The sequence below is a fragment of the Jaculus jaculus genome, chromosome 4 (genome assembly GCF_020740685.1).
Source record: "Jaculus jaculus isolate mJacJac1 chromosome 4, mJacJac1.mat.Y.cur, whole genome shotgun sequence".
NCBI lineage: Eukaryota > Metazoa > Chordata > Mammalia > Rodentia > Dipodidae > Jaculus > Jaculus jaculus.
Genome location: NC_059105.1, coordinates 5114974 through 5136653, shown reverse-complemented (window position 1 = coordinate 5136653; position 21680 = coordinate 5114974). Strand labels below are relative to the sequence as shown.

Genomic DNA, 21680 nt, shown 5'->3' with positions numbered 1-21680 from the left:
AGATTGCACAGCTAAGAGGTTCTCAGAATCTCCAGCCTGCAGACAATGGTTGTTGGATGGCCCAATTCATATGCAGTAAGCTAATGTAATAAATCTCTTTGTTATACATATTCATTCAACTGGGTATGTTCTTTTAGAGAACCTGACTAATACAAGATGGAGCACATACGGAAATAGTCTATTATCGTGGGATACAAGTAAACCTCAATGAATGCACTTACAATTTTTGAAGCCTTTTACTCTCAATCACAGTAGAAACAAAAATAAAATAAAGAACAGAAAAACAAGGGAAAACATGAATGCTTAAAAACTAAGCAATATACTTCCAAATAACATAGAAGTCAAAAAGGAAGTTCTAGGGAAATTGAAGCATACTTCTAATTCCATACAATATCTTATATATTAGAAAAGTAGTGAATACTCAAATCAGGTTTCTAAGCATCCTTCTCAAGCATGTAGCAAAAGAAAAAAAAGCAAAAGCAAAATGAACTCAAATAAAAAATAGAAAAAAATGAAACTAATGAAAATTTAAACACAACAGTAAAAATAAATATGAAACTGGGTTGTATATTTCAGAAATTCAATACAATTGGCAGCCTTTCTTTCAAAATAGGGTCCTGCTCCAGCCCAGGCTGACATGAAATTCACTATGTAGTCTTAGGGTGGCCTCAAACTCACAGTGACCCTCCTACCTCTGCCTCCCAAGTGTTGGGATTAAAGGTGTGCACCACCACACCCTGCACAAGACTCAGTAAACAGGCAACACAAGTTACCAGATCAGTTGTGAAATTGGCTACATCACTACAGACTCCAGGTTAGTAGGTTAGGTTATAGAATGAACAATTCAGAGAATAAAAACTCAAGAGCTTAAAGGAAATGGAAACGTTTATCAAAAGGCACAAGCTACCAGCTATGGGTTGAATAAACAAATAAGCAAACACGGGTGGTAGGATGGAAAACCCATAGTTCCAAATTCAGAGTTCTCCAAAAAGAAGTGACTGCTTTTTCCTTTCTGGAAATAGGGTCTTGGCAGGTAAATTTAAGATGAGGTATCCAGTTGAGCCCTGACTGGTGTGATTGGTGTCCACATACAAAGGGGGGTTTGTAAACAGAGGCATGTAGAGTGGAAGTATTCCCCAGAGACTCGGGGAGAGGCTCATGCAATGAGGGAGGGTAGAGACGACACTCACACTGCTATTCACCAAGGAGTGTTCCCGTTACCATCTGGATGAGTCAAGGAAGGAGCCTTTCTCTGCGGTTGTCACAAGAGGCACGGCCTTGCTGACTTTCATTTTGGACATCTAGCCTTCTGAACTGCACTGTACACTCCTGTTACCCTCAGATGCCTCAGCATGGACTTCGTTAAGGTTGTAGAAAGCTAGCATATTACTTAAACCAAACTGATATAAAAGAGATCACTTGATTTGAGCAACTCTGAAACTACTAAGGAAATTGAATTTGTAATTACAGAAAATCTTATCAAAAATGAAATCTCCAGGCAAAAATGGTTTCATTAGAGAATGCTTCCAAACATTTAAAGACATATTAACACTGGCAAGGCACACTGTCCTCCAGGAAACACTCACGAGTGAAGGATTTCTAAAACATTTTATGAGGCTAGTGTGCTTCATAACTAAATCAGAAAAGAGGAATGGAAGCTTCAGTCACACTTAAGATACTGTCTTCAAACTTAGAAGAGACTGGAATTTTAAGCAGTGCTGGGACTACTAAAGACTATTGGGACTTTTGGAATTGGTCTGAATTCATTTTCCATCACAGGTTGGCTGTGAACCTTTTGGGAGTAGTTGACAACTGTGTTTTGAATTTGAAATGTCCCCCATAGGCTCATGTGGTGGTGCTGTTTGGGAAGATTGTGAAATCATTAGAAGACGGAGCTTTATTGCAGATCATGCATGTTATGGTGCGTGTGTGGAGGTCAAAGGAGACTCTCCAGTGTTGGTTCTTGTTGTCCATCTTGTTTGAAGCAGGGTCTCTCTCTCTCTCTCTCTTTCTCCTTCTCTCTCTCCCTTTTATAAGCAGGGTCTCCTGATGATCACTATGGCATATGCTAGGCTGGCTAGCCTGCATTGCTCCAAGGACTCTGGTCTGCATGTTCCATCCTGCTATAGGCATGCTAGGATTGTAGACGTGCACTTCTGCCTGCATCTTTGTACCAGGTCTTGGGATCTGAGCGTGTGTCATCACACTTGTACAGGAAGTGCTTTTCACACTGAGCCATCTCTCCAAAGTCCAATTTTTAGGGCTCATGATATTGATCAATACACATGGCGAATCTAGGATGATCTCACTTCAAAATCCTTACTCTCACCGCATCTGCAAAGCTCCTTTGACCGTGAAAGGTAGCATATTCCTTTCGGGAGAACTTGATTCTGTGTGCTGAATAGTCAGTAATAGTGGCTTGAGTGGTGGCAAAGGAAGGAAGTGAGGCTCCACATCTCGAGAGGTGAGGCATGCTGGGATCTTTCTCTGTGGGACGTGATCTAGCGCTGTAATGATCCTTTGCTGTGGCATGCTGGGATCTTTCTCTGTGGGACGTGATCTAGCGCTGTAATGATCCTTTGCTGTGGCATGCTGGGATCTTTCTCTGTGGGACGTGATCTAGCGCTGTAATGATCCTTTGCTGTGGCATGCTGGGATCTTTCTCTGCGGGACGTGATCTAGCGCTGTAATGATCCTTTGCTTTGTCCTGGCCCACACTTACTTGTTCTGGAAATTCTAAGGTATCAACTTGCCTCCTTTCACTCCTTTCCTTGGTCTGTTCATTCTATCAGCATTCCACAAATAACTATTGCCATAGTCTTTCTGGGATGCTGTCAAGGGATATGAGGGACTGGGTGTGTTTTCCAAAGAATAGGAATTTAGGTGGCATGGTCCTAGAGACTGGGATGTCCATGCTCAGGATGCTGGAAGAATCCATGTCAGTGTGTGTCCATTTTCTGGTTTAGGGTTGGGACCTTTCTCTGTGATCTCATATGGTACATGAAGCAAGCAAATCTTTATTTATTTACTTGTTTTTGGCCAGGGCAGTCTCACACTTGAAATTCTTCTGCCTCAGATTTCTAGATGCTGAGATTATAGGCACACACCTCCTCACCCCATCCCGGGAACTTTTATTTTTCTTATGCATGCACTAATCACTTTCTTGAGGAATGTCCTAATCAACTCCAAAAGCTGCTAATTCCTAGTACTATGATACTGGTGACATATTTTCACCATTCATTATAAGGTGATGGAGGCTTGCGGACCATAGCTCCTGCGGAGTGTGTCCCGAGGCTCAGGGACCACTGGTAGATGAAGGGTATCTCGGGTGTTACAGGAGCGGCAGTGCTCCTGCTTTTATAGCCTGAAGGAGGCAGTGGACTGAGGTAAATGCTTCTAGATAGTGATCCACAGTGAAAGGTACCTATAGCTGGGTGACTACGATTTGGATGGTTGGGAAACAGGTCAAAAGTTGGACTGCCTAAACTCATAGCAGGTCAGGGGTATAAAGAGCAAAGACCTAGTGGCAAGGGCTTGACTAACAGCCCAAGCAATGAGGAATAGCTACTGAAATCACTCCTGAACCACTCAATGTGACAATGAACTTAGCATGGGATGTACCAAAACATAGGCTGGAACACCAGTTTTTTCCATAATGACTGTGTTCCTTTCTTCCTTTATAGGGTTTGTCTGGCTGAAGTTGGTACATCACAGTTGACTCAATATTTAAGTACAAATCTGAGACGTGTGATGCTATTCCTCACACTTCTCTCCCTCTGCACACTTGGTGTATATGTTGCTGCTCTTGTGTAGATCTCTAGTGATGTTAGTGATTGTTGACTAACAGAGAGATTGTTGTGTCAAGACATCTGACACAAATCACATACATTTCCACACCTAAATAGAAAGAGAAAGAAAAGAAAGAAAATGTTAAATTATCAGAAAAGAAATCAGTGCTGTGGGAAGTGGTTCAATCTATAATTTAAGTGTCACACATAGGATATTGTACTTACTAAAATTTCTATGTGTATTCAAAGCCCTAAAAATTACTTGATTACTGAGAACTAGAGGCTTAATTTACAGAACAAAGTAGAACATTCTCGAGTTTTGTAATTGCAACAATCCTCGCACCTGCCAAAGCAACTATGCAATGGAGTTCAAAGGAAAATTAATTGGAGATATTTTCATGGCTTTATGCAACATGTTAAAATACTCAGGAGTTTGTTTTTCAAAAAAGGTGAGTAGAGAAGATAGAATTATGAAAAATTTCAAAACACTAGTTTTCCTGAATTTGCTTTCCATTTTCTGTGAATTTTTCTTTTATTCTCTTTTTTGTTGGTGCTGTGGACTGAACCCAGGGCCAGTGCTTATCCACTGGGCTACATCCCCAACCCCCGCCTTCCATTTCCTTAGCTTTGCTCTGGTACTCAACTGTGGTTCCTGAGGCTCTGTTATCCCAAACGTGAATGTGGACCAGTTATGACAAGAGGAGGGAGCTGGGATTCGGCAGACGGGAGGCACTTGTCAGAGCTGAGCTCCTCAGCTAGGGCAGGTGGCAGGCACTCTTCATTCAATGTGATCTCAAGATATAATGAAGAATGACCAGGTATGCTTCAGACATCTATAACAAGTCTGAAGTGCTATTGCATGACAATTTTGGTATTTCCAACTTAAGAGCCTATAATCGTCATGAAACCTGCAGGAATGAATATAAGGTGCCTACACAGCAGCTCCAAGCACAGTGCAGAACAGCTTGTTTTGGGCCTTCTGAGGTGGGAATCGTCCAGGAAGGGGTGGTTGGCAGCATACTTCTGGGAAGACTATTGCAGGCGCAGGAGACAGAGAGTCATGGTTCTCAGAAAGGCCCGTGGTCAGAGCCTTAGGAGAGGAGGTAGGAAGAATTCCTGGAAAAGGTCTTTTATGAGACTTTAGGGTGGGACATTTATTCAGGCCTTTGATGAGATTTTAAAGTGGAATATTTATTCTGAATACAGAAAGGAGCTCTGGAGGGTGTTGAGTACACCAATAACACATGAGGGTTTCTTAAAAAATATTTTAAATTATTTAATTATGTGTGTTGTGGTGGTGGTGGTTGGGGGGCTTAGCAGAGTCTCTTGTCACTGCAAGCAAAGGCCCATGCAGCTGCATGTGGATGGCTGGGGAATTGAACCCAGGCCAGAAGGAGTTGCAAACAAGCATACCTTTTATAGCTGAACCATTTCTCAGCTCCAATGATTGGTGTTTTGACAGATTACTTTGGCTGTTATATGAGTGGACAGTCTTAGGCAGCCAATCAATGGAGGCATCAGGACAGCACTGAATAATAGGAACATTTTTAATTTCATGTTGTTCAAATTTTTGTCTCTGGTTTAAGTGGGCATGAGGCTCTTTTCAGCTCACTACCTCCCAGGTGCTGCATGGAGATGCCAGTGACAACAGCCAACACGTGGACTAGTAGATATGAGCTGTCCCCCATGGGGCACGGATGAAAAGTAGGGACTGGGAAACTTCAGAAACAAATCATATTGAAGTGTTTGTAATGATTATTATTTTTATAAATGATATTCCAGACATAAGAGAGCTTGTTCAAATATAAGAATTCAACTACCCTTTTAAATCATCTAACAGAAATTTAAATTTCTATAAGAAACTGGAAAAAAAATCCCTGGCAGAATCAAATCACCCAAACAATTGAATTTAAATATTTGTGTTTGGGCTAGGGGGATGGCTTAGCAGTAAAGGTGTTTGCCTGAAAAAACAAAGGACCCAGGTTTGATTCCCCAGGACCCACGTTAGCCAGATGCACAAGGGGCCCCATGCCTCTGGAGTTTGTTTGCAGTGGCTGGAGGCCCTGGCAGGCCCATTCTCTCTCCCTATTTCTCTGTAAAATAAATAAATATAATATTAAAAATTGCATATTCATGTCTATCCCATTATTTTAAATTCTAAATATTTTTTTCCTTCTTAAAGTATTTTTATATTATTCTCTTTTAATATTTAGTAAAAATATCAGTAAAATACCAAGTTCCTATAGCAATTTGTAGCTCATCCAAGGCTGACAATTACCCCTGATATTTTAATGTTGTTCTTTACTTGTCCGTCATCCTTGCTACCCTGCAGGTGCCACCATGACAGCAGAAAACACAGCACTGTGGCCCGTCATCACATGCCCGGCGACTAGTCAGATCTTAGTGTAGGGTCATTAGTAATAAATACCTATTTGCTGCAAAGTGCCAATTAACAGAGGTTTAATTTATTATATTTTTGTTTCCTTTCATTTAATCTTGCTATACTTTGTTTTCTGTGTGTGTATGGTGTATGCACATGTGTGTTTTTGTGGTGCATGCACATATGTGTGTATGTGGTACGTGAAAAAGTGTGTGTGAATGCATGTGCTCCAAAGGGACCTGCATGTGGAGGCCATAGAAGGACATGTGGAGTCTTCCGCTATTGCTCTTCCCCCCAGTTTGATTCAGGGTCACTCACTGAACTTGGAGCTGCCCTAATGTTGAATCAGCAAGCACCAGCCATCCTTCAGTCTCTTTCCCCTCAGCTCTGGGGTTATAGATGTATGTGGCCACTCCTGACATTTTTAAAAGAAATGTTGGTGCTAGGGTTTAGAAACAAATCCTCATGCTGTCCACTAAATCCTCCTTTTGTTTATTAAGCAATTAAATTTATATATGTTAGGACCTAAGAGGAGCTTCACTAAGACTGACTGTGGTATTTACTTGGGCTTTGGTGCTATATTTGATAATAATAATAAAGTACCAGGCGATTGATTCATGTATTGGCCATCACTTGTCATGACAAGAAACAGAAGCAGTTTCAGTGACAGTCAATAATGCTGCTAGCTTATAGAGTCTGTAATATATTAGGACTTTCATACAAATATTCTCTTAGATTGAGTAAATCACTTGTAATGTAGCCCAGCTCTTGTTGATAGTGTTATTTCAACTTTGAAAGCTTATAAGGCAAATTGCCCATTTCTTCTTGCGAATTGCTATCTACTTGAAAATAAGCAAATAAATTGCTATTAGAAATTAAAGGCAGCCTGATTAGGCAAAGGTACCCTTGAAAGAAATACTCAGGAAATGTGTCTACTTAGCATTGGGAGTATGGAATGGAACTGGCAAAGAAAGAGGAAACGTGATAGACCCTTGTGAACATTTGAATGAAATCGCTCCTGCGTTTTGAATGTTTGTCCACAGCTGGCGGCAGTTTGGGAGGTGGAGATGTTTGTTCAGCTCGCCAGTGCTAGCTCACTCTCCTCTGCTTTCTGCCAGATGCCACGGTAAGAAGGCCAGCATGTGCTCTGCCACCTTTCTCTGCCATGGGGAGGCTTTCCCTTGACAAAGTAAGGGAAGATACACCCTGCCTCCTGTCAGCTGCCTTTGCTTGAGTGGCTGGTCCAGCATCAAAAAGGTAACTACAACAAGCCCTAAGAAAGCAGAAAGCTTTCACTGCTGTAGAGTTTTGGTTGAATAAATTCATAGCTCAGAACATAGGATAGTTGCACTGCTCATGGATTTTAAATAGGCTGTAATAACTGTTCAATACCCCAGGAGGTAGGCTAGTATAGCAAATACAAGCAAGTTTCATGAGAAGGTTTTATATAACATGTTTGTAATCTATAACAGAAGTATATTAAGTTCTTATTGATTCTATAAGTAATTAACACAAATTTCCTGCCTTAAATCAGCCCAAATTCACATCTTTAAAAATTTGATGTCTGAGGGCTGGAGAGATGGCTTAGTGGTTAAGCGCTTGCCTGTGAAGCCTAAGGACTCTGGTTCAAGGCTTGATTCCCCAGGACCCATGTTAGCCAGATGCACAAAGGGGCACACGCAGCTGGAGTTCGTTTGTGGTGGTTGGAGGCCCTGGTGCACCCATTCTCTGTGTGTCTCTCTCTCTCTATCTGCCTCTTTCTCTCTGTCTGTCGGTCTCTCAAATAAATAAATTAAAAAAATTGATGTCTGAGTCTAATATGAATCCCTGAGGCTAAAATTGAGGTTTATGCAGGTTCACTCTTTCTAGAGCCTTCAGAGTGAAAATACCTTTGTAGGCTACAGGCACTAATTTTTGCCCACGTCTCTTTCCTGTGAACACACAACTCTAGTCTCTTTCTCTGTTTCCACATTACATCTCTTTCCTTTGACCCTATAATATCTGCATCATTTGGGCTGGAGAGATGGTTTAGCAGTTAAGGTGTTTACCTGCAAAGTCAAAGGACCCAGGTTTGATTCCTCAGGACCCACATTAGCCAGAAGCACAAGGGGCACATGCATCTGGAATTCGTTTGCAGTGGCTGGAGACCCTGGTGCGCCCATTCTCTCTCTCCCTCTTTCTTTGTCAAATAAATTAATAACTTAAATTAAAAAAATAATCCTTTAGTCACATTTTGAGCCTACTCAGATAATCTAGTATAACCATTAAATGAATCATACTGAGTCCTTTTGATAATATGTACATATAAAAAGTGATGTAGTCACATGTTCTTTGGATTAAGTGAGGAAAACTGGGGACATCCTCATAGGACGGTATTCACATAGAGTTCCTTGTAGTGAGCAATCTAGACTTGAGCTAAAAGTTTTTGTTTTTTTTTTTTAATTTTATATACTAACGGCAGTTTTAGAAGTTCTGTAAAAGGGAATAAGGCCCTTGGATACAGCTTGTCCATTATCTGGAAGAATCCCAAAGCTGTGGCATTAATTGAGTGCGTTGTCTCTAGACACAAGTGTGTCGCATGGTCACACTGCTGCAGATGTGATAGCGGTCAAGCTCAGACAGTGCAGAGGTGGTTCCGCACACATGGGCACAGGATGCGTCACCCTCAGCACTCTCGCCACTTGCTCTCGTGCTGCTCTCTCTGATAATAAACTGAACCTCCTAGGACACAGCTTTAGGCCACAGATGAAACCTGGTTCTCGAAATCACACTAGCCAATGTGCAATTCACAGCATCACTGCGCACTTGCATGCAAGCATATGGACCTTTGTACGTGCGTTAGCATAGAAAAGAACGGTAACTTACTTTGTTGCCCAGAATAGACTTTTATAATGTAGATGTTATTTTAGTAACAAAATTCTTGTTGATAACATCTCAAAGAAACCAGAGCATAATACAAGTAAAATAAATATTTCTAATATGTTATAATATTTGATTACTAAGGTCATTTCATTACATCATTCACTATAAATTCATCAATATTCAATATGAGCAAACACGTTGCACTTGGCCTTATCTATGAACAAAAAAGGCCTACGTTATATCTCTAAAGTTCTTATGTCCTAGTTTGGAAGGCAAGCCAACACACAAAAGTAAAGTACAGTCAAACAAATGTCTCTATATAAAACAAATATATTATAAACGCTGCACACTAAAACTGTCTTTCCATATATTCCCAGGTGAAGCAAGTTTCAGGTTACCTGGATGATTGAAGGCCTTAAAATGCAGCCGTAAGGGTGGGTGTGATGGTGCATGCCCACGAACCCCACCCTTGAGAGGCAGAGCTGAAAGTGTCATCCCAAGTTCAAGGCCATCTAGTCTTGAATTATAGGCCAGCGTGGGCTAGAGAAAAGACTACATTTCAAATAATCAGCTCTTGTTTCTTGTTTAGTTTTTTTTTTTGCCTAATAATCACAAAATTAAATTTTAATACCATTACTGGTACTTGGGAGATATGGAGAGATTTTACTCCTACATTTATTGCTTGTATTTAGGAAAGAAAGCTGTGACATGGAGACTCCCAGACAGAGCGATGCCTTCTCTAACTGTCAACTCTACAGAGCATGGTACTGTAGCTACCCGTGGCTCCTGTGATGACCAAGCTCTCGCGCGCTTCCTTGATCTTCTCGATCACATTCATGTGTGTAAATAGACATGAGAGCGAGTCAGTGAGCAAGGAAGCTGAAGACGGCTGACGCACCGCGGGTCGTTCCTGGGCTTTTGCCATCGCTTTCCGGCAGCACTGGTCTGTGTGAGCAGGAATGCTAAGACAGCTCTGGTGAACAACGAATCCCGCGTGGGTCTGCTTCAAGGCATGTCAGTTGATGAGGAAGCCGGAATCGGAACCTGGATCAAAGTCTTCAAACAGTGAGGCCGATGGCCTAATCTAGAAATCTTTAAAAAGGAGGCGCTGATGGAAAGGAGGTGAAAGTTAGAGACAAAGCGGGCTGAAAGAAACAGAATGAGGCTGACATGCACAGGGCGGGCACAATTTTGCTAGTCAGCATTAAGAAAATGCCCGAAGACTCACGGACACTGTAGTGTCGACGATGTGCTATTACAGGGAGGATGCTATACAACTCAATTTTCCTCTGGAGGTCTGTCTTTTGTAGAAGGTTCATTTTCCTCATCATAAAGTGAAGATCATAATGCTATTTATCCTAAGGATTTGATCTCTCAGCATTGCAGCAATTTATTAGGCGAGATAAAGCGAATAAACCCTCAGCTGTCACCAGGGCAACTCATTAGGATGCTATTGATCCTGAGGTTCACACGCTTCCAAACTAACTATTTCCACATTCATATAGGGGTTCTGGTTATGTGCTCTTGGCCTCGAAGTTTGGATATAACTACTGAAATTAAAACAGCATATCTGCCATTATTGCTTTGTTATCACTGTTATCATTTTCACTCCATCAGTTTTGAAATGGGAAGAGAAAGAGTCAGAGACAGAAAGAATTCAAAATATGAAGAAAAGCACTGGAAATATGGGTTAGCAGTTTAGGTACTTGTCTGCAAAGCCTAAAGACCCAGGTTTGATTCCTCAGTACCCATGTAAGTCCAATGTACAAGGTGGTACATGTGTCTTGAGTTCCTTTGCAAGAGCTAGAGGACCTGGTGTATCCATTCTTTCTCTCTCAAATAAATAAACACTATGAAGAATGAATTTAAAAGATGAAGAATAAGAAAAGCAAGCTATATTGAAAATGCAGCAGGCTGTGAGGCTGGGTTAGAAAAGGGGCCAAGAGAATGAAAATTAAAAAAAAAAAAGTTGAAAAGATCAGAGAAATGGCTACAGAGATGGCTTAGCAGTTAAGGTGCTACCTGTGAAACCTAAGTACTCAGGTTCTATTCCCCAGAATCCATGTAAGTCAGATGCTCAAGGTGGCGCATGCATCTGGAGTTTGTTTGCAGTGGCTGGAGTCCCTGGTGTGCAATTCTCTCCCTCCCTCTCTCTCTCTCTGCTCCTTTCCCCCACCACACAAAAATAATAAATAAATAATTTTTGTAATAAAAAATGGTCAGGAAAAGAAAGTTCAAGTGGAAGTCAGGGAATAATGTTCCAACATCCATGAAAGCAGAGTTCTAGGAAAAGCATGTAAAGGAAACAATTTAGGACACAGACCAGAACTTAAAACTCATAATCAAGTAAACATTTTTTTTTGAAACTAGGTATGGTAGCTGGAAGGTAAAATGCCCCTCCATGGCCTCACGTGTCTGTGATCAAGCATCATCCTTAATCCTCAGCTGTTGTCCCTGTTTGAGAAGCTTGTGCAGCCTTGGTGGAGGAAGTGTGTCATTGGGCTCAGGGCTTGGCATGTTATAGCCTTGCCTACTTGCTGAACTGAGCTAGTGTGTGTTTCTAATGCCTCCACAATGGTGTGACCATGTGAATCTGGTTGCCTGCTCCTGACGTCACTTCTCCAGTGTGATGGAAGTTTCCCCTTGAAACTGTAAGGTGAAATAAAATCTTTCCTTCTGAACATGGCTTCTGGTCAGATGTTTTATGCCAGCAATGAGAAGATAACTGTCACACCAGGAGAAAACGAAGGAGATTTATCTACAAAATTGGCCTAACTCTGTACTCTAAAACATCATTCACTAAATTTGTTAGTGTAACAACTAACAACTAAATTGTCTAACAACTCTATGAGATATATAATAATGTTTTACAAACTCCAAAAGAATTAAGATCACAAAACAATATAAATAAACTTCAGAAACTGACACGATTTCAATATTGGACAATAAAGAACTTCAGTTGTGAGGAGGCACAGACATATTCCTGATAGCAGGTGAGGAGAGCACAGGAGTTCTTCACAAAGCAATGAAACATGGAGATTTTTTCCCCCAAGAGTCTACACATATTAATGTAAGAAAGTACTTGAGAAGTACTCAAATTTCTGGGTACATTTGATTAAGAAGTAGATAACTGAGCACATTCAGTTGAAGGCCATGTTTCAAGAAGGAATGTTTTTGGGGTATGTTTTGCTGAAGGTGGTGAAAAGGAGACTTCACTATGGGAGGGAATGGATGAGAAGGGCAGCCTCACACTTAATAGGTTTCTCCAGTTGATTTGGGACTAGTATGATAGTCTGATAATTCTTGACCTATCTAGGAATGGATACCTCCATGTCTTTTAGGGAGTCTGGTAAATAATTGTACATGTCAATTCTAATGGGTTAAGGAGTGCCCATAGAGTCAAATGATATTTCTGGGTGCCTGTCTATCCAGATAAACATAACACTTGAATCAGCAGAGTAAAGACCCTTCCCTCACCCACATCGCCTGACATCATTTCTTCTATAGATAGCCCAATTGGAATAAAGAAGTAAAGGTAAGGGTCTCTCTCTTCTGCCCTCAGACAATGAAGAACCAGGTTGAGATTGCCTTGAATTGTACCTCAGGCCTTCCCATCACTGAGGAAGTATGCCAGGCACTGTGGCTTCTCAGTGTTCAAATCTGGGGACTCAAACTTCTGTAATGTGATATATGTCTCTGCCAATATATATCTGCCATTCATCTATTTGTGACTCCTGCTGGCTGTATTTTATAAGAGAGATTTCTGACTAATAGAGAGGGCAATTAACTTCCATGCACTATTTCTTCCTAGTTGCCTGTTAATAAGATGACTTGTCACTATGATTGTTAATGGGTCTTTGAATTGTTCAGTGAATAACAGAGCACTCTTGCTTTTTTTTTTTTATCTTGTACTCATAACACTTTACTCAAATCAGATCATTACATGACTTTAGTAATAAAAAAAGTTTATTCATTTTCTGTCTCATTGTTTCTCATTGCCACCTCAGCCTCTGGTAGTGTATTTATTTATTTATTTTTACTGATTCATAGGAGTGCTGTAGGGATTAAATGAGATAAAGCATGAAAAGGACCTTCCATTATGCCTGACACATACTATGGCAGCTAATTCTGTAACTGTTATTAAAGATAATATTTTTTCCCAAAGAGGACCAGAGGGAAACATTCCTTAAGTCCATTCACCTTCTCTACAGAACCTCTATTTTACATTCTTTTTTAAGAAGTTTTTTGTTCATTTTTATTTAGTTATTTGAGAGTGACAGACAGAGAGAGAAAGAGGCAGATAGAGAGAGAGAGAAAATGGGCGTGCCAGGGCCTCCAGCCACTGCAAACGAACTTTAGATACATGCACCCCCTTGTGCATCTGGCTAACATGGGTCCTGGGGAATTGAGCCTTGAACCGGGGTCCTTAGGCTTCGCAGGCAAGCGCTTAACTACTAAGCCAACTCTCCAGCCCTATTTTACATTCTTAAATAGGAATCTCTGATTCCTGCAGAGAAAAACTACTTTGCCTAGCACTTTGCTAGTTTTCCTTTAAACTCCACAAAGCCAATACTAGCTTGCTGGGTCGCCTCACCTTGAGGCACTTAATTATGGGATGTACTTGATTTGAGTTTGAACCAAAGAATTTGATATCAATGAATGAAAGCAAGACATTCAAGATGAATGACCCATGATTACTGTTCTGCTTCAAAGAAAATGATTTGGTGGCTTAAGTACTATACAAATAGCTAGCATAAATCATATTCTTGCTATAAAAATTTCATATCAGCCCAGTGGAAATTGAATACATTGTTTGGACTTCTTCTTGCCTCTCACTCTTACTCTTTCCCATGTTTGTAGTTGTTCTGTGCTTGAATTTTAACGGCATCTTTGCTCAGATACTTTCCATCCTCTACTTTAGTTTTAGAATTGTGATCAACTCAGTCCTATTTGTGCATTAATTACATTATGAGGACGTCATGCTGAGTTGTGTGTGCTCTTAACCACTGATGACTGATGGCTCCTGAAGAAAATATGAGGACAGATATTCACAGGGGAACACCAGGTACAAATGGAGAGAGAGACAAAACCACAAATCCCCCTGTGCATAACTGCTGGTCATCACCAGGGGCTGAAAGAGACACATTGTTATGGGTTGAAATGTGCCCCTAAATTCATACAGTGAAGCCTTAATATGCTAAATGTCCACATTCCAGAGGATGTGATTCCATTTAGAGATAGGGACTTTAAGTTGATGTTTAATTTAGGGTAAGGCCACTAAGCCTAACCAAATTTTAGAAAAGACCTGTGTGCATAGGAAGATACCATGGATGTCAGCACCTATAAAGACGACCGTGTGATGTCCACCCATAACCCAAGGAGAGAGACGGTGACCACTTATACAGGCACCTTGACCTTACAGAATCCTATCCTGTGGAATGGAAAGAAAAAAATTTCTATTATTTCACCCACCCATCCCGCAGTATTGTGTTTCAAGTCTAGCAAAATGACAGTGGCATGAAACATCTTCCTGGACCTCACAATCCACCTACAATACTAACCTGACACCTTTTCACCAGATTTTCAACCTCTAAATTCAGGACAGCATGGATTTCTGTTATTCAAACCACCATGCAGCTGGTCCCTTTGCCTTTCTAACCACCCTTGGCTTGACTCACACCTGCTGTCAATACTTTCTTTAACATATTTGACTATCATGTATCAACCCTATTTATGCTAGCATTGGTTATACTTTTTAGGGGTAAACCCTATGTGTATTCCTCTGCAGGAATTTTTTTAATAGGAAACCAGCTCACATTTAATTGTGATATTTGATATTTTAAAATTGTACAAATTTTTGACATCAGAACCCTCACCCTCTAGTTAGTCTTTTAAAATGGGACGGAAACATCACCAATCACAGGTTATGGGTTTAATAAGTTCACCCCTTCAGTTCTATTTGCAGCGCCCCACTCTGAAATACCAATAAGACCCAGCAGTGGCCAGAAGCAAATTTTCATCTTCCAGAGATGAAAAGTTCTGAGTCTCTAAGCATCCTGTATTCAGTGGCACTCATCCAGAATGGCATCTCCCCTAGCTGGGGAATGTTAAATGTACCAGTGGGGAAAAAAAAATTTCCCCCTAAAGGGAAGGAAATAAACTTATTCCTCAGAAGCTGATCTGGCTGTGAGGTCCATTCTGTCCCATCTCCCAGGCTCTTTCTCCTTTTGTTTTGCAGCACAGCAAGACAGACCTATACCTAACCTGTGTTACAAGAAACAAGGCAGTGGTGGCCAGAAAGGGAGTCACAGCAGCAGTAACTGAGATGCTCCTTCCCCTCCCACATCCAGTGTCCATACTGCACAGAAAAATAGTAAAACATTCACAAATACAACAGTTAGATTTAAAAAACCCATTTATCTGAGGATGTGGAAGGCAAGAAGAAGAGGTAGGAGGGTAAAGGCACAGAGAAATAAAAAACAAAACATGTATTCAAATCAGTCCAGGTACAGGGGCTGGCAAATGCTAGAAAACAGCTGGAAAACCCGTGGTCCTTTCAGACTCTCGATGGTAGTAAAACTCCACATACTGGTGTCAGGAAGATTCTACCTTCTGTGCACCCACCAGGGGCAACGATTCCAGTTCCTCAAAGAGAAGGGAATATGCCAGGGACCCTTGTCAGGGGTCCAGCCCTCCCTGGCAGGGAGAGGAGGACAGAGAAAAGAGTTGCCACAGCCTCCATCCCATCCCACCACCACCTCTGGACAGCAGGGACTCAGTGGCCTGCGGCAGCCTTCCCTTTGGCAGGAGGTGGATGCTGTGAGGGGAACTTCTCTGCGGAGGCTCAGGCGGAATGGCTCGGGGCTGACTGCAGAGAGACTGTCTTATGGAATTGTCCATTTCTTAAGAAGACCGCCAAGGAGAACAGGCACAGGTGGAAAAGGCGTGCTTTCCAAGGAGTCTTTGCTTCATTGGCGCTGATGATGAATAAAGGAATCGGTATAGAGAAGAGGCAGCCATTGATGGTGCAGGAGGACTGTACTGCTGTGAGGAACGCCAAGGGCACGCCCATGCACAGCAGTAAGGCCCGTTCCTTCCTATTCCTTTCTGGAACCAACTCTATTCAAAACAGCTCAGTGAATAGAGAAGTGATGTATGCAGTAGAGTAACCAGCAGACGGATGAGATGGATGGGGAAGAGACTCACAGACATCCTCTGGATGAGGAGCAGATCCTGCAGCAGAAGGTTGAGGGCCATGACAGCAGTTATTTTGCTGATGCTGGGGAATGGATGAGGCTGCCCCCTGACACCTCAATTGCCAGTTCAGCTCTATCGTGAAACCAAGCGGTACTCACAACTTGGCTAAACACAAACAAGGGGAGGACAAAGAGCAGCAACATGGAGGTGAGCAAGAACTCCAGCCACGACCAGACATCTTCATGGAGCGATGGGTCACCAATGACAGGGGCTGTTACTTCCCAAAGCACAGGAATAAACACCCTGTAAAACAACAGGCCACTGAGTCAGAAAATTCCACCATTCCAACCACAGCAATGGAAAATTTGACCAACGAGGCATGACTCTCTCTCTTTTGCTTTTCCTCTATGCTCTGCTCTCTCTTCTGGGCTAGGACACTACTTGCCTTGCCCTCCTTCGAAGCTGCTCTTTCTCTCTTGTGCTGGATTCGGGCATCTAGTTATGAGAAGGTGAAAATGCCCCAGATGGAGATTTTGATTCCCCCTGCCAACTTTCTGGAGAAAAGTTTTCCTTTTGGTCTTTCGAGATAGGGTCTCACTCTGGCCCAGGCTGACCTGGAATTTACTATGTAGTCTCAGGGTGGCTTAAAACTCATGGCAATCCTCCTACCTCTGTCTCCTGAGTGCTGGGATTACAGGCATGTGCCACCATGCCCTGTTTAACACTGTTAGGCATCTCTTCACCACCCAGACTATCAATTATTCAGAGTGGGAAGTACCCCCAAAGCTCTCAGCATGACCTGCTCTGCCCCAGTGCTCCCAGGGCAGGGACTACGCCTGCCCTGCGTGTGCCCGGGCCTCACTGGGCTCTGTCGGATTCTTGAGTCTGGACATGTGATGGAAAGTACCACCTCCCTTGTGCCAGTTACCTACTGCTCTGTGGAGGTGAGTAACACTTGGTTTAAAACCTTGTCTTCAAACAAGAACATTTATTTGTTACATGACTTGTCAGGGCAGGGAATCAGATTGGGGTTCAATAGGCAGTTCCTTGTTTCAGCTGGATTTACTCACCTGTAGATTAATGTCTGTGAGGGCACCTGAGCTGGCGCAAGTGACAGACACAGTCTGGGCTTATGTGGCAGTTGCTGTAGGACTGCGCTCGCCGTAGAGTAATGTGGGCAAGCGTGCAGAGCAGTTTAAGCTTCTGTAGGATCGGCGCACTATTGGAGCGTGGAGGCAGGCGCAGCGGGGGCGTGAAGTTGCCATGGTGGCGGGGCGCGATGGCTATTTGGTGTTGGGGTGGTCTACCCACCCGCGAAGGGAGGGGATCCACAATTCCATGCCTCCCCATGCCCTCCCATTAATAAGAAGACCCAGAAAACCCTTAATGTCTTGCCTTTCTTTCCCTGGGATTTGCAGTGCAGCTAGGCAGTCGCCATCTTGGCCAGACTACAAGAGGGCCTACACCTATTAAATTCTCTAAAAAAAAAGTATGGTTCTTTCATTTGTCCTGGTGCCAACTTACTCTCCGTTGGAGAATCTGCTTCTCTTTTTCAGATAGATGCAGATCCTAAGGAGAGAGCCACCCCATCATACCTCAAAAGGGCCCTGGCTGAAACTAAGAAAAATTGGCAAAACAAGCAAGGGTGCTGTTTTCCTGATGAACCAGATACCAGCACAAGGGGGAAGGAGACCAACACAGAGAAAAATCAACTCCTACCAAACCAGAGAGCCAGAGCCCCAGAGGCCCCCAACACCTCATCACTGAAGCAGACCAAAAATGAACCAACATGGCTCAGGGAAACTTTGCAGAAGAGGGGGCAGAAAGAATGTCAGAGCCACATGTTGGGTCAGGATATGCAGAGACATTTATTGTACCAATAACTGTGGGCTAACTCCACAATGCATGACCCATATACCTCAACAAGGAGGGGACAATGGGGAGGGGGCAGGTCATGGATGAGCCTAATAATGGTACCAAACTGCCTGTATTTGCTGAATAGAAAACTAATAAAAAAAGATGGGAATTATATTTTTTTCATTAGCAATCAGCACTGCAAAATAAATTATGTGCTTATGGAAGTTAAAAAAAAGCATCATTCTAGTCATTACCTATAGCACACTTGCTAATTTTCCACTGACCAAAGAAATTCATGTTTTAAAGGCCAAAGTCATGTAGTAGAGCCTGGAAGAGTTCCGGGTGAGACAGGTGTGGGTGAGATAGCTCGTTTTATAAGGTAACTTGGCTGGACCATGGTGCTCCATATTGTAGTCAGACATCCTGAATGCCTTTGTGAGTTTGTTTTGGGAGAGTAAAGCATTTATTTATTTATTTATTTATTTATTTATTTATTTATTTATTTATTTTTGGTTTTTCGAGGTAGGGGCTCACTCTAGCCCAGGCTGACCTGGAATTCATGATGTAGTGAAGGGTGGCCTTGAACTCATGGCGATCCTCCTACCTCTGCCTTTCAAGGACTGGGATTACAGGCGGTGCCACCATACCCGGCTAAGCCAAGCATTTAAGTGGGATCACTTTGAATAGAGCAGATTGCCGCATAATATGCAAGCATCTCACCCACTCATTTAAAGGCCTGAAGAAGACTGGGTGCCCTGAAATAGGAGTGGTGGCGGCAAATTGCTTGGACTTAGACCTGAAACCTTGGTTCTCCCTGTGTCTCCAAACTGGCAGCCCAGCCTTCCGGCTTGAGCTTTTCCTGCATCTGCGGTCATGTGAGTCAGTTTTGTAGGTAGACTCTCTTGTATGATCCACACCCCCTCCCACAGGATCAGGTTTCTCTGGAGATGAACTCAGTATGGAGCCCAGGAGGAGGGAAGAGCTGCAGCCCCGAAACGCAGCCACATAACCAACCTCGGGCCTGAGCAGGGACAGCCATGAATACAGTTCCATTCTAATGCCATGCTTTGGATCCCCCAAAAAAGTGGGGGGATATGCACAAAAGGCTGAAGTTGTGAAGAAAAAAACAAATGAAAGAAATTGTGATGAACATTGTAATATCTATAGCCTTACTGACTTATTTGCTCCTGTGTGTGTGTGTGGGGGGGTGGGTGTGGATGTGGGGGGCCTCTTGCCACCTCAAATAAACATCAGATACTTGTGTCAATTTTTTTGTGCCAAGCTTACTTGAGTGGCTTGGGTATTGAACCCTAGGCCAGCAGGCTTTGCAAGCAAGCACCTTTAAACGCAAAGTCATCTCCCCAACCCTTACTGTTAACATCGAATAGACTATATAAGTAGAATTGTATTTGGGTCCTCATCAAAGAATCGAGGCTCCTGGAAGATTAATCAGAGAAGCAGAATGGGTGGCAGGGCATTCTTATCCCAGAGAGCAGCATGTAAAATGGCGAAGAAATATGAGGGAAACTGGCTTGCAGCCAGAGGGAACGGGTATGGGTGTGGGTGTGGGTACTGGTACGGGTACGGGTACACAGCAAGTGAGTTTCAGGGAGTGGGTATCTGAGGGCCCTGCCATGGGATGCTGAGGACAAGCTGGCTGATTCTGTAGTTATTGGGTAGCAAATTGGTTTTGGGAGGATTTCCAACTACATTAATTTTAATTAATTTTTAAAACTTGAGACATGACAATGCAACTTTGAAGAAAAGAATATTGGATTTCAACAAGTAGTTTCAATTGGATATAACTTATGTAAGTATTCAGAAGCTTTTCTCCTAACTAATAGCACTTATTTCTTTTTGTAAGAACCTTAGTGAGTGTACCACAGAGTGGGAGAAGATAAGGCATCACTGAAAAGAATTCAGCTCACTTGAGCTAACTTGAAGATTTACTTCAGAGGAGTAATTCTGTTCATGATACCTGAAGGACCCTACCTAATGTTTACAATTCTACCTTATTTCCTAAACAAATTGATTTTTTTTTTATTAAAGTGATAAGAACTATACTTGATCTTAACAAAAAGGCCAAGAAGCACCTAATTGATTGTATAAAGCTTGAAAATTACTTCAGGTCAATTTCAGTCCCTTAGGATCTGGGAGATAGTAATAGAAAGTACTGTCTAGAAAGAGGACCAGCTGAATAGAACATGAAACAAAACTGTGAGGAATGTGAGAAACAGTGCTGGGCGTCCTGTCTACCAAAGGCTAAGGACATGTTTGGCTCTGAAAGATCAGTTTCCTGGAACTCTGTCCCACTGAGTCAGAAGTCCTTGGGGACTAAAAAGTAAACAAGCCTTGAAACCCAGACAGTCCATAGTCTCAGAAACAGAAATGACAAACAATCTCTGAGATCAAAGTGTTAGTTCAGCACTGGGTAAGAAACCCCCACCCCCACCCAGTACCTTGTCCTTACACCGCCCCTAGCCACCTACCTGCCCCGTTTCAGATGCCAGCCAACCCTGTCAGAGTGTGAGGCCAGCCAAACTGGCCAACCAATGAGAGTGAGGCATAGGACCCTAGCTTCCTGTTTATGGCAGTAAAGAAAAGCTCCAGCAGGCTGCTTGCTGGTGTGCTTGCTGACTGAACTATTTCTGGCTGCATACCCTTTTGCAGAATTAATCATTGTCTTGCCTAGATACTTCAGATTGTGTGGTTATGTCAAATGCTAGATTCATTTCTAACAAAATAAACAAAAATAGTTAAAATATGGATGTATGAGTGACACGTTTCAACTGTGAATTGGAATGTTCCTGGATGAATCTAAACGTTGAATGTTTCTTAGGAGAATGTGATAGACTGGCATGAGGGAGAATGATAATTCCTCATCGCAATGTGCATATAGATCAGTATCAGAAGTTGTTTCTGAAATCCGTAAAGCAAGTGAAATATTCCAGAATCATGGCTCCTTTGTTGCAAATGCATTTTAAATATTATTTTTATTTATTTAAGAGAGAGAGAAAGAGAAAAAAATATGGACACAACAGGGCTTCTCGCTGTTTCAAAGAAATTCCAAATGTACACAACACCTACTTTGAGCATCTGGCTTTATGTGAGTTGGGGGGAATTTAACTCATGACAATCAGGCTTTACAAGACACAACCTTTAACCATTGAGCCATCTCTCCAGCCTGGTTGTGCATTCTTGAGTGCTACAAAATAACATATGTGGTTATAAAATGAATGAATTTTGAAATAGGAAACCAAAAGATAAATCAGCCTCTTTAACAAACCTGTAGTCATATTCAATAAATCCACTGCTGGGAGATATATACAAAGGGAGTATAGTATCTTCTAGAACTGAAACCCAAGTTTGTAATAAAAATTAGCAGTTGACTTATATTTCCTAATTTTAAATATCAGAATTTTTTTGTTCATTTTTATTTATTTGAGAGCAACAGACAGACAAAAAGAAAGAGGGAGAGAGAGAGAGGGAAAGAGAGAGAGAGAGAGAGAGAGAGGGAGGAAGGGAGGGAGGGAGGGAGAGAGAGAGAGAAAGAGAGAGAGAGAGAATGGGCATTCTAGGGCCTCCAGCCACTGCAA

General features: G+C 42.2%; 1 pseudogene; it reads right to left on the bottom strand.

Moving 5' to 3' along the window:
* Window positions 1-15805: 15805 nt before the first annotated feature.
* On the bottom strand, window positions 15806-19137 carry LOC101597909 (annotated as a pseudogene).
* Between the last annotated feature and the right edge of the window lie 2543 nt (window positions 19138-21680).